Below are 25,902 nucleotides of genomic sequence, written 5' to 3'. Positions count from 1 at the left end.
GCCCATCCCTTCACCAGCTGGCTGGGGACTTGCTCTGCCCGACCAGGGCTGTGTCTGCTGTCAGCCCTTTCCAGGCAACTGGACAGCTCCGTCAAGGGGATGTCTCAGCTGAGCCCGTGTTAGCCTGGGGTGGGGGAGGTGCGTAGACTTGAGCAGACGCTTCCAGAGGGAAAAGAGCCTTCCAGAGCCCAGCCACCCTTGGGGAGGCTGGAGGAGGGAGGGAGGGAGGACGAGAAGCGGGAGGAGGGAAGGGTGGAGGGGAGGAAGTGGGGCGGTGGGGGGGGGGAGAGAAGGCTGGATGGGGAGGAGAAAGGGGAGGGAGCGGAGGTGGGTGGGGACCGGTCCCTGCCGGGGGAGGTCTCATCCCTGAGCTGGGCGCACTCAGGCGGATCTGGCAGGGCCCAGCCTGGATCCCAGCTTCGCATCATCTGGCTCCAGCCAATGGGCTCGGGCGGGCTCTCAGTCCCAGGGCAGTGCACATGCAGGGGAGCTCCTGGCAGGGTGTTGGCTGATTTCAAGAGCAGCCCTGGCAAAATGCAGGGCTTTCACCCACAGCTGACAAACCCGAGTGTGGGTGAAGGGGATCAGGGCAGCCCACGCCCTCCCCACACGCGTCCCTACCCAGGCTGCACTCCTGGGGCTTCAGACAGACAGTGGGGACGACGCCCAGAAGGAAGGAATTGGGTCTGGATCCTGAGGCACAAGCATGCAGTGGTCCCCAGGCCCCAGCTTGCTGCCTGTGAAATTCTGAAATTCAGCCCCCCTCCCTTGTCTAGAACCCTTCCATGGCCCTGAGCCCAAACTGGAGTTTCCAGCTTTGTGAGAAGCTCCCCCAAACCTCCATCTGCCCCTGGTATAAATTTTCAACTTCATCTTTCATTTATCTGCACCGAGGTTTGGGGATCTGGACATTCAAATCAAGAGTAAGTCTAACATAGAGAACAGACTTGTGGTTGCCAACGTGGGGGGCGCGGAGGGGAGAGGGGAGGGATGGACTGGGAGGTTGGGATTAGCAGATGCAAACTATTATACAGAGAATGGATAAACAACAAGGTCCTACCGTATAGAACAGGGAACTATATTCAGTATCTTGTGATAAAACCATGATGGAAAAGAAATGAAATGAATAAAAGTGTATATATGTATAACTGAATCATTTTGCTGTGCAGCAGAAATGAACACAACAACGTAAATTAACTATACTTCAATAAAATAACTTTTTTTAAAAAAAAAGAGTAAGTCTAAGATGGGACCGGGAGGGACTCAGTCAGAAAGCTATCACCTTTTGGATGGAGGACCCTACAGGGAAGGGAGGGAAGTGAAACCAGAAGGGAGGGCCAGCCTTTATTAAGTGCCTACTGCATGCCCCGTGCCAAGCCCTATGAATCATGAACGTATTTAATCTTCCCAGCAACCTGAGAGAAAGCTGTTCTCTCACCTGGCTGATGAGAAGACCGTGCCTCAAAGAAGTAAGTTGTTCCCAGAGTGGAGCTGGAATTCAAACTCAGGTACGGGGCAGCGTGGGCTCAAAGTTGCACAGGACCTGGGGGAAAGCAGAGTGAATGGTTACAATTTTGTGAAACTGCTGTTGTCAGTGATCCTGAAACATTTCTCAGGTGACTAGCACTTGCAGAAGTCAACTGCACAGTGCCTTTCATTACAAACTTACAACCTATAAAACGGGTCCTTAGTTAGACTGCTGGGGTTGGTTTGGGGTTGTTTTGGTGAATGTATAGAAGTGTATTTATATCCACAAATTCGTGGTTGCACTTGTCATCTTGCTGGCCTAATACAAATTTCCCCATAAGTTCTTATCCACAAACCTTCCCTCCAGGAGACTTTCAAGCACAAAAGCGTCACCACCAAGGAGAGGGGAGAAAAGCAGTGACACAGCTAAAGATGACGAAGTTCATCTTTCGGCGCCAGTTCCCGTGTAAGTTAGCCTGGACGCCCTGAGTTAGGAGGGGGTTAGGGGGGCCTCTGGGCTTGGCAGCGGGGGTCCGTTAGCGATGCCTACCCGGGACATGCAAAGAGAGAGAGGCAGCTTTCTTGGCAGGTATTAATCCCTGGAAAAGCAGAGACGAACCGAAATGATGGCCCTCCAGCTGCAAAACTGAGCACTAGTTTGGGGGCTACGACAGACTCAAACGCCCTCAGCTGCAAAGAGCCTGCCGCCCCAAAGAGCCCTTTGGATCGGAGGTGCCCTGTTAGCTGGGAAGGCCCCCGGCCATAGACGAGCAATGACCAGGGCAGGTTAAGGCAAAGGGGTCCGCCTTGGACAGCCAGGGAGCTGGCATCACCTCTGTGACTGGAGGTCAGCCAGCCCAGCTGCCCTAGGCAAGTGAGCTCAGCCCCAAGCCCTGGCTGAGGAAGACCCACACCCACCTCTGTCCCCATCTGCCCGGTCTGAGGGTCACCTCACACGGGCTGCCTTTGATCGTCTGGCGTCCATCAGTGCTTCCCCTGAATCTCCACGAGAAAACACTCACGAGAGGCCCCTGTGTGTGCGAGAGATTCACCTGGAGTCGGGGGCTGCAGGGCGTCCCATTGCAGCGATGAAACGGCTAGAGGTCCTATGGTGGCCTCACTGTGTGCTCCCGGCCCCACCGTCCTCCCAGGGCTGGATCAGCGTGAGGCAAGCCAGTCACTCACCTTGGATGCAGAATTTAAGAGCGCGCCAGAAATCAAGATAAATAATGTTTTAATGCAAAGAGTAATGGGAAAGAGTCCATGATGAATAAAACATCCACATTTTAAAGAGACAGGATCATTCTTAATGATTTTTCCTTTTGCCTCTGTCTCTAATACGGCTCTGCACAGCTGAAGCTGTATTTAAAATGTTGATATTGTGTTCATTGTGGGGTTTTTTTTTTTTTCAGTAATTTCGAGTTTTTTAATGTGGCATTAAGACACTATTTTTCTCGATTACTGAGACTTGGGGCGCCCCCTTCCTTCTGCCCCCCGGGGCCGGGGCCTCTCCTGCCCTGGTCCCCCGGCTCCCCGCAAGTTTCTCCTTCCCAGCTTATTCGCCCCTCTGCCTCTGCTCCCCGCCTCGAAGGAACACTGACAATTTCTTCCTTTCATTTTGTTAGGGCCACTCAACTCTTTCCATCTCTATCCCCAGACCCAGCCCTCCATCTCCCAAGACCTGAAACTTTGAAATTACTCTTAGCAAAGGACGGCCGATTCAGACAGAGGGGCAGAGAGCAATACACAAGGATGGGGATAAATACAAGAGAGGATTTTCTGCAGACGTGAGGTCCCCTCACTCACACAGAGGGTTGTTCCCCCTAGTTATTCTAATGGCGGGAGAGCCCCGTGGAAGCCAGGAGGCTGCAAAGGTAAGCTGTCTGAAGAATTGTGAGGATAGAAATCAGTGGTCACCCAACATGTTAATCAAATATACTCCAATATAAAATAAAAATTAAAAAAGAAAAAATCAGTGGCCACTAGTGTAGAAAAGACGTGGAGTCCGGTTTGCATGACTGTCGTGTGCACTGGGACGGGGAGGTCTTTTTTTTTTTTTTTAAACATCTTTATTGGCGTATAATTGCTTTACAATGCTGGGTTAGTTTCTGCTGTATAACAAAGTGAATCAGCCATATGCACACACATGCCCCCACATCTCCTCCCTCTTGAGCCTCCCTCCCACCCCCCCATCCCACCCCTCTAGGTGGTCACAAAGCACTGACCTCATCGGGGAAGCCCGTCCTCTCTCAAGGACCCGACATTCAGCAGCTCTCCTTGGCATCTGAGGGGGTGCACATACCCTCTGGGCAGGACACCGCAGGGTCCAAGGCTGGTCTGGAGGAGAAGGGGGATGATTGACCCATTCTTGCCTCTCCCTCTGATGCTCGGAGAGTCCCCCATGGCTCCCACAGCCCCTCTGCTTTTCCTGCTCCATCCTCAGTGTCTGCGGCAGCCGAGAACACTAAGGAAGGGTCCCCGTGCCCATACTTCTGCAACTTGGGCTGCAGAGACCAAGAGAAATCAGGAGGCCCCGCCTGGAACAGGGAGGATGCAAGCTGGGCCAGGAACGGTACGAAGGCCTGCTTGGGCCTGAAGAAGAACCAGTGGGATCAAAGCCTCAACAGAGTCAGGCCGGTGTCCTGGGAGGCATCGCCCACCAGTGCACCTGGCAAGCAAAAGTAGAGACGGTGAACACACTGCGTGTACTAGGCACACGGACGTCTCAGCCTGGGGCATCACCAGTCCTGGTTTGTAGCGGAGGGAGCTGAATGCAACGCAGCCAGAGGAACCCAGGCTCAAGAAGCTCCCTGGCCAGCTACCCAGGGAGCGGGACAAGAAGCTGGGGTGGCGGGGGGGTCCAAGTGTGCTGTGCATGCACAGACCATACTCCAGCGAGGTGGGCAAGCAGGAGGTCAGAAGAGCCCCGAGGAGATAGGGAGGAGGGAAGAGGGAGGAGGGAGGCCACGCTCTGGGAAGGAAGGAGGGGGCCTTCTCTAGCGCTTGGGAAAGGGCTTTACAGACTGCAGGGCTGGGGTGGTGTCTTGTCCCTACTACTTACTAGCTGTGTGACCTTGACCAAGTCACTCTACCTGCTTGCCCCTGTTTCCTCATCTGCAAAATGAAGACTGTGGTGCTGCTCACCTCAGGTTGTGGTGACCATTCATGGTTCAAACTGTACAGTGCTTAGGACAGTGGCCGGCACACAGTGAGGGCTCTATGTGCTGACCGTATTTAGTAGCATTATGGACACATACCAAAGGCTATTTTTATTATATTTAATTCATATTACGCATTGTTGTTTAAGCCACCCAGCCTGTGGCACTTTGTTATAGCAGCTCAAAGTAACTAAGACACACGTCTTCCAAGTCCGTGCCTGATTTTTATATCCCAGTCGTCAAAGAACCACTCCCGAGGAAGAGCTAATGGAGAGACAGAAGAGCAAGTGCCAAGTAACATTTTCTAGGAACATGTGAGTTCTGCTTCTGATCCAAATTAGTTACTATGCCTCAGCAAAGGGGCTTCCCCAGCGGTCCAGTGGTTAACACTCCACTTTCCAATACAGGGGCCACGGGTTCGATTCCTGGTCAGGGAGCTAAGGTCCCATATGCCGCCGGGTATGGCCAAAACTTAAAAAAAAAAAAATTCTCTTCATTATTCAGAATGGGATTAATGCAGCCCATCTTCTAGGACTGTTGGAAGGGTTAAGGAAATGTACATGAACTGCTAGGAATTTTCAGAAACCAAATAATGTGCCCCAGGTTACACGGTGTAACCTGGGGTAGGACCAAAACCCCGGCTTCCCTGTTCCCAGCCCCGTGTCTGTCCACTAGGCCACGCTGCTCTTTGTGGTCTGACACCCTGTCACTTCTTTAATCCACTAGGGCAAAGGTCACAGACTGGTGGTCCAAGAGACAGTTCGTCTTTATAGCAGTTAAATTCTTTTTATTTTGTTGTTGGTTTTTTTAAGATTTTTTTTTTTTTTTTTTTTTTTTTTGCGGTACACGGGCCTCTCACTGTTGTGGCCTCTCCCGTTGCGGAGCACAGGCTCTGGACGCGCAGGCTCAGCGGCCATGGCTCACGGGCCCAGCCGCTCCGTGGCATGTGGGATCTTCCCAGACCAGGGCACGAACCCACGTCCCCTGCATCGGCAGGTGGACTCTCAACCACTGCACCACCAGGGAAGCCCCCAAGATTTATTTTTATTAATTTATTTTTTTGGTCGTACCGCATGGCATGTGGCATATTAGTTCCCTGACCAGGGATCGAACCCATGTCCCCTGCAGTGGAAGCGCGAAATCTTGACCACTGCACCGCCATGGAAGTCCCTGTTTTTTTAAAAAATAGGAAATTTCACACAAAAACATGGATTTCCACCTTCCCTTGAGAAATCATTAGCTGTACAAATGCTGGGCCTGGTTCCTGCATGGTGACAATGGACCAGCCTGAGAGGTAGCTGTCCCCCCAGGGCAGGTTATGGGCCCTGTTTGGCCACGCCCCACCCCCCAACAAATACCAGACTGTTTCTTCCATTTCCTTTCCCGTCTGGTCCCTTGAGCATCAGGGCACAGGAACATGTAGCCTTTTGGAGGGAAAGCCCCTTGCTGCCTAGAGGAAGACCTCGCAACACCACAGCCAATGAAAATTGAAAAGCATCCCTTAAAACACGTCCGCAGTGATTAGCAGGCTGGAGACATGATCTATGAAGAAGGATGAACACAGGAAATGTGCCGAGCTTGGCTAAACAGTGACGTGGGCAGAGAGGCTCTGAGCACGGGCCTTGGGAAGGAGCTGAGTCATTAGCAGAGACTGAGGGGGCAACTCAGGGAAGCAGAAACTGAGCCATGGAAATTTTCAGTTGAATTATCAGGAAACTACCCCTAGAATCGTGAAAGCCTGGGCAGAGGGAGGAGTCGATGTGGAGAGGGAAGGGAAATGCCTTTCCTGTTTCTGGCTTCAAAGGAAGACACCAGATAATTCAACGGACACAGAGGAAGCAGCTCTCCTGCAGAGAAGCTCTGTGGACTGGAGGAAGTGGACCCAGGAAGGGTGATCAGCCTTCAGTCTTCAACACCCAGAGAAAGTGGCACTGGGGCCTGGCCTGCCTCAGCATCGGGGGTTGTTACCAAAGTCTGGCCATGGGATCCTGGTTTTGGAAGACTAGTCTGTAGGAGCTTTAGTCAAGACTCTTCAGGTGCAACAAAAACCCAATTCAAACTGCTTTATGTGAAAAGGAAAATTGTCGCCTCCCGTAAATGATAATTTCAGAGGTAGCACTGCTTCAGGAATGGCTGGATCCAGGGCTTCAACTGATATCATCAGGACCTGGTCTCTCTCCATCTTCTAACTCTGCTTTCTTCTACGTTGGCTTCATTCTCAGGCAGATTCTCCCCCATGGCGGTGAGTTGGGGACCACCACCTCCTGGCTCACATCCTGGAGACCTCAGGGAAAAGAAAGCACGCCTCTTTCCCATGAATTCCAGCAGACCTCCCCAGATCAACTCTTAGGGAACCGATTTTGGATCGCGTGCCCATCCCCATTGTAACCAACCAGATTCATCTGGGGGTGTGAGGCAGTGATTGGCCATCCAGCACTCTGGGCCCACCCATGGCACTGGGGTTGGAGTGGGGTTGACACTCTGGAATCTGGAGAGACCAGCACTGAGTCTGGCCCAGGTCTCACAGTGGACCCTGCGTGCCCCGCCAGCCAATGAGGCTGGGACAGTCAACATCCTGGTCGCTTGGTAAGGGCTGCCTTGGGGTCTGGGTGAAGCTGCACCTCGAAAAACTCAGTGCCCACAGCCTACAGTGGTCTGGAGAAGGTGGGGTGCAAGGGCCCCAGGGCATCTACGTCCGGAAGGGTGAGAGGGCACATCCAGGTACCTACAGTGCCCCCTGCCCCACCCCAGAGAGCTCTCAGTCTCAGCCTCAGAAAGGATGAGCCCCCTTCTCCTGCCCAAGGACTGCCTTGGGTTCTAGCCAGCAAGGTAAGGGCAGCTGGATGGGGAAACTGGCCTGGGCTGCTGGAAAAGGTTGTCCTTGCTGATTTAAAAAAAAAAAAAAAATTGATACAATGGTCCCTTTTCCACCTTTGGACTTCATCACTCTTCATCATGTCTGGATGGCATGGCTGGACCTGGGCAGCCGACGTGCCCCACGAGGGGAGGCAGCCTGAGGTTGAGCTGTGGTGCTGAGGGTGCCCGGGGAGGGAAGTCGCTGAATTAGCAAACCTGGAGCTGCCGTCTCCGGAAGTCCTGCCACGTGACACAGACAGCGTCCTCGTTTCTGAAACTCACTGAGCTGGGCTTTCTGGTACCTGCAGCTGGAAGCAGCCCACGTAGACAAGGACTAAAGGATGGCAGCTCTGCTCAGAGCAGGAAGGGATGCGGCATGCTGAGCTCCCGGGGCCTGGCAGTAGCTGGGGGCCCAGGCCTCGCCTTGCACCCCTCAGTTTCAGCTGCAACAAACTACTTTTTCCATCACTTCTAGGCCCCAAAGGGAAATTTTTTTCCTAAGTAATGTTCTTACTCTGGTTTAAATCAGCCCCCCTCGAAAAGGGAACCCTTCTACCCCGTTGCTGGGAATGCAAATCGGTGCTGCTACTATGGAGAACAGTACGGAGGTTCCTTAAAAATCTAAAAATAGAGTTACCATCTGATCCAGCAATCCCACTCCTGGGTATACATCTGGAGAAAAACATGGTTCAAAAGGATGCATTCACCCCAATGTTCACTGCAGCACTATTTACAATAGCCAAGAAGCTATCTGTCGATGGGCATTTAGGAAGCAACCTAAATGCCCATCGAGAGATGAATGGATAAAGAAGATGTGGTACATATATACAATGGAATATCACTCAGTCATTAAAAAGAATGAAATGCCATTTGCAGCAACATGGATGGACCTGGAGATTATCATACTAAGTGAAGTAAGTCAGACAGAAAAAGACAAATACCACACGATATCACTTATATGTGGAATCTTAAAAAAAAATGATACAAATGAACTTATTTACAAAACAGAAACAGACTCACAGTCTTCGAAAACAAACTTATGGTTACCAAAGGGGAAAGGTGGGGGGAAGGGATCAATTGGGGGTTTGGGATTAACAGATACACACTACTGTATTTAAAATAGATAACCAGCAAGGACCTGCTGCATAGCACAGGGAACTCTGCTCAGTATTCTGTAATAACCTAAATGGGAAAAGAATTTGAAAAACAATAGATACATGTATATGTATAACTGAATCACTTTGCTGTACACCTAAAACTAACACAACATTGTAAATCAACTATACTCCAATATAAAATAAAACGTTAGGGCTTCCCTGGTGGCGCAGTGGTTGAGAGTCCGCCTGCCGATGCAGGGGACGCGGGTTTGTGCCCCAGTCTGGGAAGATCCCACATGCCGCGGAGCGGCTGGGCCCGTGAGCCATGGCCGTGCTCCGCAACGGGAGAGGCCACAGCAGTGAGAGGCCCGCATACCACAAAAAAAAAAAAAAAAAGTAAAATAAAACGTTAAAAAAAAAAAAAGCTACCCTTAAAAAAGCCAGGGACATTTTCTTTGTACACGGTCAAAATAGAAAACTCCCCACCGTCCATCAATGAGGGTAATTAAATTCATTGAACTCCAGCCATGTGATGGCTGTGTGTGCAGCGGCTAGATTGATGCTGACAAACGGTGCTTAAAGACACAAGAGATGCTTTGTAGATACCATTAAAAGGGAGAAAAAATATACAAAACCATAGGTACGGTATGATCCCAATTTCATACGTATATATTGATTCATAGTTTTTTAATATATACACACAGAGAAAAAAAGACTGGAAGAAATACAACGTTTAGCCCTGGGTGGTGGAATTTGGGGGAATACTTATTTTCAACTTTATATTTCTACATAGTTTCACATTTTCTACAATGAGCCTATATTAGGATGGTAACCTGAAAACTACAGTGAATATTAAAATAAAGCACTTGACAGCACTTGAGAAAGTGCCGGAAGGAGAGACAAGAAGTTTTTTCATGTTTTCTGCAAGGTCTAGGGCTCCAAGCGCCCACAGAGACCACATCAGGCCAGAGCTGACCTTTCGTACAGCCCAGTGAGCACAAGGCTCACCCTGCTGATGATACAGGAGAAAAAAGTCACAGGCTGAGATTCCTGGGCCCAGGAAGCCCCCCAGAGTGTGCAGAAGTAGCCTTCCCTCCCTCTGCGTCCACTCACCTCCATCAATTCCACCTCCCACCAGATCTTGGGAGTTTCCTCCCCAAGACAAAGAGGCAGCCAAGCCCCCGGAAGAGCGCTGGTATTGAAGCCAACCCCACACAGGCGACTCCCTGAGAGCCCCTCAGACTCAGGGAGTTTGGCACGTGGGAGGTTAATTCTCTTATCAAAACTGTACAAAATCCTAATTTTGCAGAGTGGCAATTTGGGGGAAAAAAACCCAGCAATGGGAAAATGTTGGTTATGCAGCACTAGACGTTCAGTTCTCAGGGGATCAATTATAAAAACACTCATTCAGCTATTTCTATTCAAATGAACACCTGAAGAGGAGGCCTCAATGGTTTTAAAAGTGTGTGGATATTACTGGATAAATGTTAGTCCAATAAAAGAGATCATCATCTGCTATTTGTGTACATTTAAGTTGACACCAAAAAGATCTTTGTGGAGGATCGCTGCGGCTGCTTCTTTTCCTGCATGCATCTTTTAATCTCCTACTCCCTTAACACTTTAGGGACTGAAGAAAACAGACCAAATGCGGCTGGGTCATGGGTTTGGGTGGGTTTTTTCCCTCCTCCTTCTTCCCCCAAGATTAAAGGGACCAGGGTGCTGCGACGGCCATACCTGAAGTGGGGAGCTGAGGTCCGTCACACTGATGAATATGCAATGTCCTGCTCGGAGGCACAGTCACCATCTCTAATAAGAATTCACGAGCCTGTGTTTGAAAACAGACATTTGCATTTGCCCTGCGGTCACAGTACATGGACCATTCTTATTCAAAAATTTATTTTTCTTCTTTTTTTAAGGCCTGGAAATATTCCTTGCCCTCACTCCCCACCAACACACGCGTCCTTCGTTCTGTGTTCCCTTTAAACAGAAATTAAGAGAAGGGAGCCCAGAGACCCCGCAGCCCCTTCCCCTGGAGCTGCCGGACCTGGGGGAGGGCTCCAGCTCCCAGGAAGGGACCCCCTAAAGCCTGATTCCAGCAGATATACATACATTTTTCACGTCCAGCACGTTTCTCAGGCCGGAATGAAATGCAGAATTAAAAGGAAGGGGAGCAAAACAAATGGGGAGGGATTTGGGGGTTCAACCAGCCCCGCTACGAGAAGTCAGGGTGGGATTCTCTGGCCGCGCCTGGGTACCCGACCGTGTCCAGTGGTGGCTGGTATTTCACAGCCAGTGCAGGACAGGATGACCAGGGCGCTGTGGTTTCTGAGTTAAAAGTCCCTGGAAAAACAGCACCCAGCGGGTTGTCTTTGAAAACCGGACTTTTAAAAGGGGGTCTTTTTCATCCAGATCCATTAACTTGTTGGCAGTATCTGACAGGGGGCGGATGCCACCGCTTGGGCACAAGGAGCCAGCCTGAACACCCCGTCGCTCTCTGGGTCTCTCCTCCCTTGCTGCTTCCTCGGCGAAGGGAAAGGCGCTTGGCCTCCAAGGCGACCCCGGCCCCGTCCGCGCCGGTCGCGTGGCTGCGACCCCCGAGGCGACCCCGACCATCCGCGCCGACCGCATGGACGCGGCAGCGTGCGGCCTCCCGCGGACCGAGCGCTGGTCCCGCCCGGCACCCCCTCTCGAATCAGCGTCCCGGCCGGTCCTCGGCGGACCCCCGCCGCGCCCCCCTCCTTCCTGCGATGTCGGCCGAGGTCAAGGGCTGGGCCCAGGAACACCGAGCTTTGCGCCTTCCCCCTCACTGCGGGCGCTCGGAGCCGTGGGCTCGCCGTGTGAGCGCGGCGCCTCCGCGGGGCCCGGACTGTGCGGGATCATCGGTCCTGTCTCCGCTCCACCCAGGGGCGCGGCCGGGGACAGGGCGGCGGGGGAGGAGGGGTGCCGCGCGGTTCTGGGCCGAGCCCGCTGGCCGGAGAGGGCAGGTTCCTTTGTGGGCCAGCCTGGGGCCCGCGAGCCGAGCCCCCATTTCAGGGCTAACAGTGACACCTGCAGTTTAACCCGCCACATGTCACGCCGCGGGACAGCCGCCCGGGAGAGGCTGGGCCTCCGGGCTCCACCGCATCGCCCACCTGGGGCCAAAGGGGCCAGGGTGGCCAGGGATCCCCAGGGAGGGGGCCAGGCGACTCAGCCGTCTGGGCCCGATGAAGGATCCAGGGAGGCGGGGGCCCCACCTGCTGCCCCCCGTCTGCAGCTGGGAGCCTCCAGAACCAAGGACTTGGCCGGGCTGCTCTGCCCCTGACCAGGGCCCCATGGAGCAGCCCTCCGGCCACCAGCTTGGGCCAGACGAGCCCAGGGGTCCTTACTGGGAGGAGGCGGGGCTGTGCAGCACTTCCTCACCCGCTCCCTGGTCCTCCCGGACCCCACTCAGCGAGGGAGACGACCAAGTCCAATGCCCTCATTTTACAGATCAGGAGACAGGACCACAGAGGGAAGCAGCTTGCTCACGGTCACCCAGGACTGCCACGGGCCCCTTCCTGGCATGGCCATCATGGGGAAGTGCAACTCAACTTTTCCATAGAGGGTCCCCTCTCCGCCACAGTCCACCCTCACACCCGCGCGCGCCCGCGCACGCACACACACACACACACACACACACACACACACACACACACACACACGGTGTGAGGGCAGCAGGTCAAAGCTGAGCTCTTCTCTGAATTCAGTGCCGGGTCCTGAGGCTGGTTTCAACAGCACCAGGCCTACTTCCTCCCGGTAGCTAGTTCACAAAAGTCTGAGAGCCAGGGCTCAGGGAGGTGGGAATGAGGATGAACCGACAAGAAGATTTCTTTATAACTCTGCTCAGTGTTCTGCTGATTGCTAGCGCAGTAGCAGATGTGGTATGCCTAATGATGCAAAGACGAGAAGCAGCCCCTAATCCCTAAATGAACTTATCTCTAAATATATACAGGAGAGGCTATATAAACTCCATTGAGCCCCTCTGCTGTCCCTTCTGGCTACCCGAACTGAGGAGTGACAGGAGGGAGAGGGCGCCTAGGAGAGAGCTGGCAGGGGCACGAGACGGGCAGGGAGGGGAGGGTGGCCACCCACCACGCGCACCCCCTCGGTCACGTGACCGAGCCGGCCAGGCAGACAGGCAGCTCAACTTCCTCCCCATTCCCGCAGCGGGATCTGAGGGCCTTCCTCTCCAGGAGCCTACAGTGCCAGCCCTGCACCAACCGGCACTCTCTCCATGTAGCTGCTTCCCATTAAAGGTACCGAAACAACCCCCTCAGATTGGCTTTTCTTCCCAGTCTTGGTCTCGGCAAAATACTTCTGTGGCAAAAATCAGCAAGGTTTTCAAACTGCATTTTTGATAAAGGAGGTTAAAAGGGCATCAGCCCTGGGCCTTCTGTACTGTGTGCAGGCTCTGGGCCGGGGCCAAGGAGGGCCCAGCGGCCAGCAGGAGAGATATGAGTCCCAAGTGCAGGTGTGTGCCAGAGGTAGACCACTGGGCTCTGGGAACACAGACTGGATGGACTCTGCATCCTCCTCTCTGCCCCGGGCCCTGCAGGAGTGCCAGGGAGAGGGCAGAAGAAACAGCCAGTGCAAAGGCTCCAAGGCAAGAGCAGGCCTGGCCTGGTTCGGTGCTGGCAGGTAAGTCTGGAGAATGGAGGGCGGGGGTGACAGGGAGCCTGGGAGCAGCCGGGGTAGGGCCTCCAATGCCAGGAAAGGAGCTTGATCTTTATCCTGCAGGACGTGAAGGGGATCCTCGGTTCCCTCAGGTTGCTGCTGACAAATAAAGGCTCTTGCTGCCGTGCTGAGTGGGTGGGCAGGAAGGTGGGTCCCAGTTCAAGACTCAAGTCCCAGAGATCTCAAGACCCCAGTCAAGCCACTTCAAATAGCTGTTTAGCCCAGATGGCCTGCTCATCTTGAAGGAAACCCAAAGAAGCACAAAGACACACAGTGGAACAGAGAGTGAAATCACACTCCGCCCAGCCCCTAGCCAAAGGAGAGCTTATGCATATGCAATGTGGGCCCACTCGGAAAGCTTTCCATTAGCCGCGTGGAGAAGCCGAGGCCGGGCCAGGGAATCTATATTTCACCTTACGTTGCACACAGCTGGGTTCAGACTGGCACCAGTGCTAATATGCAAAAAAGGCAGTATCTGTATTCATCAGGACTCTCCCTGAGAAGCCAGGAGGGGCTGGGCTTCTCTTGCAGAGCCAGCAAACAAAGAGAGGTGGGTGGGGCATGCCAGGGGGGGTCAGGCTGGCAGGCTAGAGCCAGGAGGGTCAGAGGCCACTGGAACGGCAGGAGAGACCAAGTCTTTGTCAAATCACAGATTTCAGGGGGGAAAAACATTCTTGATCAAACTGGAGACTTAGAACCCAAAGGAGCTTGGAGCTGGAAGCACCTCCAGGAACCCCCTGTCAGTTGGCCTCATTTTATTGATGGAAAAATTGAGGCCCAGAGAGAAGAAATAATTTTCTGAGAGACACACAGCCAGTTGTGATTTTTCTTTTTTTGGTTAATATGCAAATACTGTTGTGTTTAATTTTTGTTCATATAGACAAAGAAGATCCAGGAGATGCTTCGAAGGTCAGTCCTCCCCAGGCCATGCTAATATTCTGCTAAGCACTGTGCGGAGGAAGAAAGAGCTGAAGGTATGATCCTTGCCTTCAGGATGCGCACATACTGTTGAGAATAAGAAGCCCAGCTCCTGTGCAGAACACTTAGCAAACAAGAAAAAGCAAACTGTAATAAGAACTTAAAGTATGGGGCTGTCTGCGGCCTCGGAAAACATCGTACGAGGTACACACGGACGATCTATGGACCACCAGCCTGCTCGCAGGAGTCCCCTGGGTCGGCATCGCATCAGAGGGTGCGGTTCGAACGTATCCTCCAACTTGTACGTTTTTTTCACTTCACTCTGAGCCCACTCTTGACTCCCCTTCCCAAAACCCCTTCTTTAGGGTTTTCTGGGAGAAATGTAAAAACCTCACCAGTCTGTATAGAGGGAGGGAGAGAATGCGTCTCAGTTTGGATTTCTTGATGAAATATTAATTATCTGTGGTGTTAATCTTCAAAGTCAGATTCAAATTGCACACCTTCCAGGAATCCTTCCTTAACTCCATACCTGTCAGCATTTATATATGTATTTACAAGAAAGATTAAGTCAGGCACGGTCTCGTGACTTGACATTTTTCAGTGTATATTGGGTTGGTCCGGTAGAACTGAAATGTTTTCCAAAAGTAAAACCTTGTCTTTCATTGTCATACCTTCTTGATCTCAAGGAGTTTAATGGGAGAGGAATAAGGTAAGATAAAGGTATGTCCCTCAAAACACTAAGAAAAGACGCAGCCCCAATGGTTCAAAGTGTGCATTTCTTAAAAAGTCGGTGCTTTGTGACCACCAAGAGGGGTGGGATAGGGAGGGTGGGGGGGAAAGAGACGCAAGAGGGAAGAGATATGGGGACATATGTGTATGTATAACTGATTCACTTTGTTATAAAGCAGAAACTAACACACTATTGTAAAGCAATTATACTCCAATAAAGAAGTTAAAAAAAAAAAAAGTCAACTGAGGCTAAAAGGCAGCCTTCCTTCCCTCCCCCGGCACAATTAGCAAATCGATTAGCAAAGCAGCTGTCTATGCCAGACTTAGGCATCTTACAAGCTGGACACCTCTTACCTGAACTAGTTTCCTAATCTGTAAAATGCAGTTAACAGGGCCTACTTCACAAGCTCTTTGTGAGGAGTACAGGGGATCAGGTAGGTGACATTTAACCGGGGATACATGAAGCCTGCTGAAGTTAAAGGCATCTAGGATAATCTGGTTCGAGCTGTGAAAACAGATACACAAGCATGTCCACAAATTCGTACCCACGAATGATCCGCAAGGTAGCCACGAAGAGCCTTGCTAGGCACCTGAAGAGGCAGGGCGCAGCCCCGGTGATGGGTGTGTGACGTTCTTCCCGGAGCTCGGAAGACTTTTCCGCGCACTGCTTGGTTCAGAGATTTAGGGCTGAGTTCCAGAGGAACAGTGTCAGCTAGCCAGATGACCAGATAAATAGGCTTTCACTGGTAGCCTAGACCGCCTGCCCTCCTTCCTGAGCCTTCCCCTTTTTTATGCCAACTCCTTTTGTGATGATCGCAGGGATTACCTTAAAATCAGCCTGTGCTCCTCAGAAGGACAGACAGTTAAGGCTGAATGTGAATCTGGCCTTGCTCTCTCTTGAATGCTCTTAGCATCCATTTAAAGAAATGGGAATTAGGGCAGTGATATCATATTCATTTTTTTATTACAATGACTCATAAGCCAAGATTGGGGTTTTTGGAAATCACTTAAGTTACAGCTTGAGTTCCTTTACCAGCACTGGTCTAGAGCTATGCCACATTTTCTCTGGCCATTCTCAGGAATCTGCTTAGCCCCCTGTCATTTTACTCTGCAAAACCTGCCACAGCCAGGGAGGTGATGACCTGGAAGACTTTGGGTAACCAGCAATTAGTCCTAATCCAAGGAAAGGGTTTGACAGTGACCCCTGAGATCTACAAGGACCTTCTAGTTCCAACCCACATCCCCATTAGCTGGGCTCCCTGTCATGGTTTATTCAGTAAATGACGACAAGATTTGTCATGTCAGAGTCTCTTCCCAGTAAGGGGGAGAGACCACAGGCAGAAAGAGCTCCTGCCTTGAGGAACCCCCCTTGGCCATAAGGGTCCTCTCTTCAGTGTCTGTCTGCTTAGGGCTGGTCAGAGGGTCTGAACTCCCACGTGACTGCTTTCTGGCTGGTGCCTTTGAACAAGTCACTGAATCTCTCTGAATTCTTAGGTTCCAGGCAACAACACTACTCCCACAGGGCTGTTTTGAGAACTGAGTGAGAGATGCAGAGAGTGCCCAACAGGACCTGGTACACAGTCAGGGGCCCCTGTCCTCCAATCCATCGCCCTAAACATTCCTGTCATAGCAATTGGCTCCATCATCTAGAAGCTGTGGGACCCTGGACAAGCAGGTAACTGCTCTGGGCCTCAGTTTCATCAGCTATAAAATGGGAACCATAACATTTATCTGCTTAAAGGATTGTTGCTTCAATGAGATAATCCATGTAGGGCATTTTGCACAGCACCTACTACATCAAGTCTTAATAAATGTTAGCTGGTGTACGCTCCCTCACCCCACCCCCGGGACATCAGAGCTCCTCGGAGCAGGAATTGGTCAATCCTTCATTCCCTGAACTTATACTGGCAAGCATCTACCACATGTCGTGGGCTGTGGCTCTAGGTGTGTAACAAGACACGGCCCCAGCTTTCAAAGAGCTCAGCTCCCAGGAGGGGTGAAAAGGCAATAAGGCAGATGCTAAGAGATGGAGTCACAGATTGCTTCAGGAGTGGAGGGGTCTAACCCAGCCTGAGGGATCCAAAGACTTCTCGGAGAAGGTGATGTCTAAGCCACAACCTGCAGGAGTGAAAGCCAGCCAAGCCCAAAGAGCATGGAGAGTGGCCCGTCAGGAGGGGGCCTGCTCTACCGCCCACATCTGACCCACACAGAGCTCGCGCCAGCACCTGGGGCTTGGGAAGTGCTGACAGAGTGATGCCCCAGCCTGCTGCACAGTCAATGCCCTCCTCACATCTGGCTCACGGCCTCTCCCCCCGAGGAGCAAGTGGGTAGCTGTGGTCCTGCACCGCTGGGTGTGCCAGGCCGGGCTGCTCCAGAAAAGCCTCACAGACCCCTGGGCAGCTGCTCACACACCCAGGTCCTCAGGTCCCCAGTCAGAGATGCGGGTCAGGGCCTCAAGCTGTGCTGCAGAGTGGCTTGGGTTTTGGAACCAAGGTTCAGGGCGAGGCTGTCCAGGGGTCAAGCAGCAGGGGCCGTGAGGTGTGTGTCACGCCTCGGGCCACACGCCCCTGGCCTCTTTCTAGCAAAGGTCCCCAAAGATCTGTCCTCATTTCTCCTCTCTGTGCCTCCCCCTCGGCGCCCCCCACCCTCAGATTTCCCTTCCCAGCTGAGAGATGTTTATTGCTGGCTACTACCCTCCCCTCCAGCCTTCAGTGGAGGCTGCAATTAGTAGCAGCAGACAGACAGCCACGTCAGGAGGACGGCACTGCCCCAAATCCTGTTGGGCTGTCTTCGCCAGTGTCTCCCACTTGGGTCACGAGGTGCCTTGGGACTGGAGTGCCCTTTGGTCAAACTGTAGCATCTCCCGTCAGTGGTGGTAGCAATGCCTCCCACCTCCCCTCCACGACTTGGGGGCACTGAGAGCGATCCAGCCTTGACCGCTGACTGCTGGGTGGATGGGCCCTGGAGTCCTGAGGGCAGCCGGCAGCGCAGCAGGAAGCGGGGGGAGCAGCGAGCCCGGGCCGCACCCGGCCGTGGGCTGTGACTGGGAGGTGGCAGTGAAGGCAAGTAGGGGTGGCTGCGTTATCAACGAACATACGCAGAGCCGTTTCCAGCCTTAATGAAGACTCACAGATACTCGGCTTAGCAAAGCTGAGCCCCCACAGTGACGGATGTCAGGGACTAAAAGGCTTTCTGGGGGAGGACCCTGCAGAGACGTGGGCTGCTGTCTTCCTAGGTCCCGTCACGGCACCCACACAAGTGTCGGAAGGAAAAGGGCACACTGCTCACGGCCTCGGCTGGCCTCAGTGACGTACCTCAAGCCCCGTGAACTTGCTTCAGGGCCCACAGCAGCCATGAGAAAAGTGCCACTAGCACAGACCTGGGTGTCGTAGCCAAGTGGCCGAGGCAAGGGGCAGGATGGCCGCGCTGGAGGGGGTGACCCAGCGCGTGGAACGAACCAGTGTCCAGCTGCAGGTGCCATGGCTCTGTGCTGAGCCCCAGCACACGGAATGAACCACGTTTTCAGTCAGGACCACGGGATTTGGAAGATCTCCTTCGTGGGGTTGGAAGGATCATATGAGGTGGGGTCGACAGAGCACCTCCTGCAAGCCTGGCACTCAAAAAGGTTGGTGTTACTCCATCTTACAGGGCAGGGTGGTCTGTCCCCAAACCCCCAGACCAGGGAGGAAGAGAGGGCAGGGGAAACCTGAGAGTACTAAGTAGTTGTCACAGACTATGGGTGAACAAGAGCGAGATGAAGGGCTCCAACCTGGATCTGGAACGAACTGAGGAGCAAGGGCAAGGGCATGACAGCGACAGGGTCTGAGATGTCCCAGTGCAGGCTGGGCACTGGCAAAGGACGGTTTCTCCTGGCCTCCCGCTGACCCTAAGCGCAACACAAGCACAGAGCGAGTGCCTGGAAGCAGGGTCTGATGCAAGGTCGAGAGGGGCTGAACCCGCCTTTTTCATTCGGTTTGTGCTCCACGCACCACCACCCCCGCCCCGCCCATCCCCACTGTAACCCACCAAGAGCTTGGGCCACGTCATGGTCACGTTCACAACACAGGTGCGACATCTCTTTCTGGTTACCCTACCATGACTGCTTCCCAGCCACGCCACACAGAAACCCCGCCGTGCCTTCCCGTCAGTGCCTCCGCCTGGAACGCTGCCCCCTGCCCCCGCCAACCCCTTCTGGCCCTCTGTTATCACACCGTGACACATCTGGGCACTTCTCTCTCAGCCCCAGCTCCTGTGCATCCAACTTCACAAAACTCTGCCACCTTCCTGCTCCACTGAAGTCACCAAACTCCTTGTTGCTTCAGAGAAGTGCTGCCGCCTCTCACCGTGCACCTGGCTGCCGCGGCCTCACTGGAAGCCTGTCTGCTATAAGAGAGCTCCTGCCCTTTTGGAAGCACTGGGTTCTTTTTCTTCAGAGCCTTCTAGTGGTCTGTAATTCATCTGTTTTGTGGGCCATCCTTACTCCCTGTGACCTATAAGCTTTCCTAAGGACAGTGGCTATTGCCAGTTGCGCTGACCGTGGACACCCAGGGCCTCTACACAACTGCTGAGTGAATGAGCCAGTGTCTCAAAACAGAAAGGGACTGGGCTTTGGAAACAGACAGGTTCAACCCATTACTGACTCCACATAGAGCTGTCACTGCTGCTAAGGGTGGTGACACCGAGTGCCCAGCACAATGCTAACACTCAGTCTCAGCTCCCGGGCCCTGCTTGCCCTGCTTGCACCCAGCAGGGTAGGATCAGTGACCACTGGTTAAGTGAATGAACATTCTGAGGCACAACTGTATCCATCAGAATTACACTACTGCACCATAAAAATAAGAGGGGGGTAGAATCGGGGGGAAAGACCTGGCTAAATTAAGACTTTCTGAACTTGTTTGTTCTACCCATCTGATGGAGTGTTCATTTCAGCATAAAGCCAGTCATCACAGCGAACCACCAGAATTCTACCCTCTCCCTAAGAATTTCAGGGAGGACTTCCCTGGTGGTGCAGTGGTTAAGAGTCCGCCTGCCAATGCAGGGGACATGGGTTCCAGCCCTGGTCTGGGAAGACCCCACGTGCCGCGGAGCAACTAAGCTCGTGCGCCACAACTACTGAGCCTGTGCTCTAGAACCCACGAGCCACAACTACTGAGCCCACGCGCCTAGAGCCCGTGCTCCACAAGAGAAGACACCGCAATGAGAAGCCCACGCACCGCAACAGAGTAGCCCCCACTCGCCGCGACTAGAGAAAGTCTGCACGCAGCAATGAAGACCCAACGCAGCCAAACATACATACATACATACATAAATTTATTTTTTAAAAAAAAGAATTTCAGGGAGTCTTTGACCACCACACAGCCTGTTCCCCTCTCATCTACCCCTCCTGGGTCCAGACACCACCACGTTTCTCCAAGGCCACACTCCAAAGGGTGGTTCATTAGCACACAAGGTATTCTTGGGTTCTTCACTACACCTACTCAACAGCCATGACAATTTGTACGGAAAATGCTTATGACATAAAACTGCTTAGCTAGTATCGTGTTAAAAAAAACAAAAAGGGCATGAGAGACAACATAAATGAAGAGATCTTAAAAACTAACTTTAAGAGGCAGGATTATGGATAATTTTTATTTTCTTCTTTATAGTTTTTTGCATTTTTCAAGTATTACAGTGAATATGTATTCCTATTATAACCAGAAAAAAATCAACAAATTCTAGGTAGCATAAAATGTGCCTAAACTCAATTCACCTAATAACGAATTTGCCAAATGACATATTCACCCACAATCCACATTGTAAATAACGAATGACAGTCATGGCATTTTATATACAATATAATGGACAAAGCCTTCCCTACAAAAAATGTTTTCAGATACCAATTTGTATTTTTACCTCTTTTTTTTTTAACATTAAGTATGGTTTTCATTTAATTCCTCTAAGGGCACGTCTGCCTTATTTTTATGTTTTTAATAACAACTTATCAAATGAGTATCTTCAGACATGATACAATAGTTACAGCACCTCCTGAGCAAGCTCTAAGGTCACTGTTGATGTTTTTATTCTACTCTGAAGCAGTTTAAAAATTTTTAGCACTTCTTGTAGGTACTATTCTGTCTTAATTGGCTAAAAAAGAAAAATATTTATAAGAAATCATCTTAATATGGAAAATTAACTTTTTAAAAATCCTAATTTAAGACAAACCAATTGTTAAGAGAATTGGGTGTGAATAGATCAGTTCACCCAAACTAGCCAGAGCCTGATCCTCCCCAGCACTAATAAACACACATTCATTTCCTCTAGAGTCTTTGAAGTTCATCTCCCACTGCAGCCTGTCTTTGCAGATTTCCATCCCTCTCACCTTCAGTAGGCCAGCTGCAGGGGCATCCAAATAGCAGAAATGCATTTGAGCTGTTCTGAAACTAGAAGCTTATGCAAAAAAAGAGCTAATAACCCTGGCCTTCCCTAATGATACCCAAAGAAATACACTAAAAAGCAACATTGTCGAGTGGGAAAACACGAGGTCATGTTTCAGGATTAAGTCCTTAGAATAAAGCAGGTTGGAATCCCAACTGACTGACCGCGGGCAAGGTGTTTCACAGACTAAGCCTGTTCTCCTCATCTGTAAACGGTGGCGCCATTAGCTATGTCAGGAACAACCTCATAGTTTGCTCTAACAATCAGACCCACTGCTTTGACACCATTCACTGTCAGAAATTTTTCCCAGGTCCATTTGCTGTGTCTGAACCCTCAGCCAGGAGCAGGCAGGCATGCTCTGTGTCCTCTGAAGCTGTGTGCTGCATCGCTCTTGGCACTAAGGCAGAGGAAAGTCTTCCGATGAAGAGGCCAATCTGCCCCCACCCCACAAAAATCAAAAAGAAGAAAAGAAAAAGGGCTTTACCTGACTCAACTTTTTTCTCCCCACCTTGGTCCTGCTCAAATTTCACATCAGGAAAACAACTCTGGGAATTAGGAGCGGTGGTTTTCCAGATATTCCTTTGCCGACTACAACTGGCCTTTGTGCCTGCCCTCTAACAAATTCAAATTAGGTTTAACAAAACACTTAAAAATCTGTGATTCTCTAAACGTGTTATTTACTTGTTAATCCACATTGAATTCCAAAAAGAAATAAAAGACATAAAGAGTTATGTTTTACTCAGAAACTGAAAAGAAAGCTTTAAACAACTTGCACAGGGTCACCAGCCTCTGGTGGACAGGATAGGATTAGTACTTCCTGAAGGCCTGGGCTTTTTGTTAACTGGTGACAGTATTTGGCTGAAATAATAATTTACAAAAAAAATCCAGCCTCAGGTTGATCTGACACAAAGTTTAAACTTTAATAGAATCTCAAATATTCAACCTCTTTCCAGTGTTAGATTCCCTAAGTCCTACCTTGGATCAAAGCTCAAACTGCCAGAGACCATTTCGGCTATAACCCAACGAAGAACTAAAACTGTCAGAACTTTAAGGCCAGTGAGTGTTCAGGGTGAAAGTCATGTTAAAGGAAGTACAGATTGGTCAGAATCTGCTTCTAAAGGTAACGGTAAGATGACTGCAGATCAAGGAAATCACTATGAGCCCAATCTAAAATTTTAAATACTGCCCAGCAATGGAGATGATGAAATATGGACTCCTCCATCAACAGAAATGGATAAGCCTGTCACAGATACAATGAACTAGATGTCTCATTAGGTTCCTTCTAATTTTCAGATTTTATGAACATGTTTTTTAAAAATTTTAAGCCTTATGATAGATACACATACACATACTTCCAATCCAACCATGTCTGCAGAGGCAAAGACCATACTTGCAAAATTAACTTTTTCAAAAATTTTCATTGTCAAGAAACTAAAGTGTCCACATTTGGGTCATTTATTTAACAAGACAAAGGCCACAATAATACAGTAGTTTCCTTAAAAGAGAAAGCTGTCCAAGACAGTCTCATATTCAAGAAAAATAAAGTAGAATACATGTAACCTAGAATGGTTTAAAACAATCATAGGCAGAATCTCTATCTTTAAAGCAGTGTTTATTAGAGAGTGCCAAAAATTCTTGTGGACTATCAGGGAGACCACACAAAACAGAGAACAGCTTAACCGAATGCCAGTCACCCAAGCTTACTAGCAGTGATAGATGAAAAATATATACAATGATAATCATTATGACCATGATACGTACGTAACACCCCGTGACCAGTACTTACTGCAGCCAATGCTTATTCTCGAGGCCGTCAGACTTGACTCCTATAAGACTCTAAGGAGACCGCTCAACTTAGGCTTTCTATAAGAACTGTAATATTTTCTAAATAAAACTTAACTTTACTAAACCAAATCAGAATGAATTATGAGTGCTTTTAAGAATGGGCAAAAATAATTATTTTACAGTTGGGAAATGTGTCATACTCGCAAATGTATTTGTCCTGAGCATTCCACAAACTAGATAAAAAACGGCAATGTGAGACCAAGCTTAAATTACAGAGCTGTAGCGGCCTAGCAGTACACTAGCGCTCCTTCTAACAGTCCTGGCACAGGGTCCAGGCATGGCCGGCTCTCTGCTGGGGGCGGCTTTCTCGACTGTGAAGGCAGATCGTGCCCTCTGTCACTCACGGGGAGCAGTTCTGCCCAACTGTCTCCTTTCCACAACTTTATCATCAATCTCTTTATTAACAGCTCCGCTGCAGTCAGAAAACGCAAACAAGGAGCAATTTTCATGCCAGACTTCTGGAAAGCGCACAGCGCCAGGTCCCACACAGTGTGAAAGCGTGTAGGGGCTCTTCTGCCGAGGGAGAGACAGCCTCCACGAGGAACAAGCACAAGGCTGGGACATTTTACATTCTTATACTAAAACACATCTACCCACTTTCTTACGCCTAAAATCTGAAAAGAACCCAAATATTCACACGTGTGTGTGCGTGGCGACTGGAGAGGGGCACAGCAGTGGAACAAGATCATTTTACTCTCCAGAGATGACTGTATTATTTTGCATTTCCATAAAATGTATCATATCCCCTGAAAATATCTTTAAGGACTATATGACATCAGAAAACATACAAGGCTGAGATAAATGTCTGCAATGACCTGAAACCCATAAAACTGAAACTTTGAATTATTCAAAATACATATTTTCGGATTGAAATCTGTTGGTCAAAAAATAGCATCTTACAAAATAATGAAAGGAAATGCTTCTAAAAAGCTTGCAAAGAATTTGTAAGGGACTTAAATATTTTTTTTAATTGGGTCATAATCACATGACTAATATGAAACTTAAAACATCCAAGTGAAGTAAAAACTGAGTATACTGTCTAGATAGTTCCGAATACTGAGATGCACGGTACTTAGAGTGATACTTTATCATTGCAACTGTTAATTACATTACACTCAGCCCAAGACTTAAACCCACCATAGGGCAGAATTTACCTTTAATGGGTTTCCCTTTAATCTGTTTTGTATTTCAATCTATTGATGTGATTGTTTGAAAAATATTCCGTATCTATAAGTAAAACAAATTTTTATGTTTTTCAAGATTCTGATACTATACAACTGAATTTACACTGTTCTAAATAATGCATTTTGCTGTAGTGTGTCTTAGGTAAACTATCTGAGGGCTGTGATGTCTGTGCTCAGGCGGAAAAGGACCTGCTATGATCAAAGTGGTAGTGTTAAGTTGAAGGCCAGGGTCAATCAGCTCTGGGGCTTCTAGACCTCAGTTTATTCTACAATGTGAAACAAAACCAACACACCCTTAGGCTTTCCCTGGTCAATGCTGGAACCCATAAGAAGGACTGTGGAGGGTTTAGCATAAATCCATTCTCCCCACTAAAAAACAAAAACAACACTTAAACAAAAACTCTAAGCTGGGTGGCAAGGAGGAGACTATTTTTGATTAAAGGCATTATCCTTTACCTTAGAAATATCATAGCAAAAACTATAAAGCTTTGATTGGAGCACACACACAGACTGTTCTGTTCTTCATTTCACCTACTAGTGAAATTTAAAGATAACCCAAAACAGGAAAAAAGTGTCTTATTTACATTATGTTAAAGTAAGAATATTTTCAACATTAACATTTTAAATATCAGGTGGTTAAACTCTATAAACCCTAAACAATACTATGCCCTTTGTAGATATGATTTTTAGCTATCTGAAAACATGAAGTATTTAAAAAGGTGATAACTGGAGAATGAAGTACAATTACAGTCACAACCCTTCACGAAACAATGCGAGCTTTCTGAAATGTGAACTTGAGTACAGCCTCAATTCTACCCTTTCAAAGAAAGTCCTGTGAACTGGGAGGCGGTGAGGAAAGGAACAATGCACTTAAAGTTCAATCCTTTTCAACAAATATGTGTATGGTTAGATCAGCTGCAATGATGTTCCCAGAACATTAAGACAAAAGCATGTCTCTAAGGAAGAAAAGCAGAAGTTTAAATGACTTCCCAAGTATATGAAATCACTTCTAGAATTAAGTACATACGATCACTTCCAAAATACATGGCTCAGAAATATTGATGCCATCTTTCTTGGCGCCAATAAAGCTATATAAAATGTCACAAGAATTTTTAAACTGATGAGTACGGAGAAAGGATGAATAAACTGATTCTACAAATGAGAAACATATCACACAGAATTAAACAGACCACTTCTCTCTATATGACTGAAGGTCATGTTTATTATAGAACACGCTTAGTATTTCACTTGCCAAGTTCAGGTCTGCACTGAGACAGCATCCATTTGTGAGTTTGGTTTGAAGAAAAGCTAACAGAAAAGAAACAGAGTGGAGAATTTTTTTAAAAAAGCAAAACATACAATTCAGGCTAAAAGGTAACTAACTTTCCTTGTACTATTCTTTTATTAGAATTAAAATAGGCAAAAGTATAACCGAAGGATTGTTCAATGCCATTTTAGGTAAACAGTTTATCTTTTTGTTTGAATGCACTGAAGTGCACTAACAGTTAATATTTTCAGGGCGTGGTCTACGAGTTTGTGTGT

The 25,902-nt window shown here is 49.5% G+C and overlaps 1 long non-coding RNA gene across 1 annotated transcript; it reads right to left on the bottom strand.

Moving 5' to 3' along the window:
* Positions 1 to 3,695: 3,695 nt before the first annotated feature.
* LOC132596786 (uncharacterized) lies at positions 3,696 to 10,824 on the bottom strand. Its single transcript, XR_009562789.1, has 3 exons — positions 10,688 to 10,824; positions 10,313 to 10,403; positions 3,696 to 3,804 (listed from the first exon to the last, which is right to left on the bottom strand). It is a non-coding gene; the product is annotated as an uncharacterized lncRNA (long non-coding RNA).
* Positions 10,825 to 25,902: the final 15,078 nt, after the last annotated feature.

The sequence above is a fragment of the Globicephala melas genome, chromosome 2, assembly GCF_963455315.2.
Source record: "Globicephala melas chromosome 2, mGloMel1.2, whole genome shotgun sequence".
NCBI classification, from domain to species: Eukaryota; Metazoa; Chordata; class Mammalia; order Artiodactyla; family Delphinidae; genus Globicephala; species Globicephala melas.
Note: the sequence above shows the minus strand (reverse complement) of the source record. Positions and strands in the feature narration are given on the sequence as shown.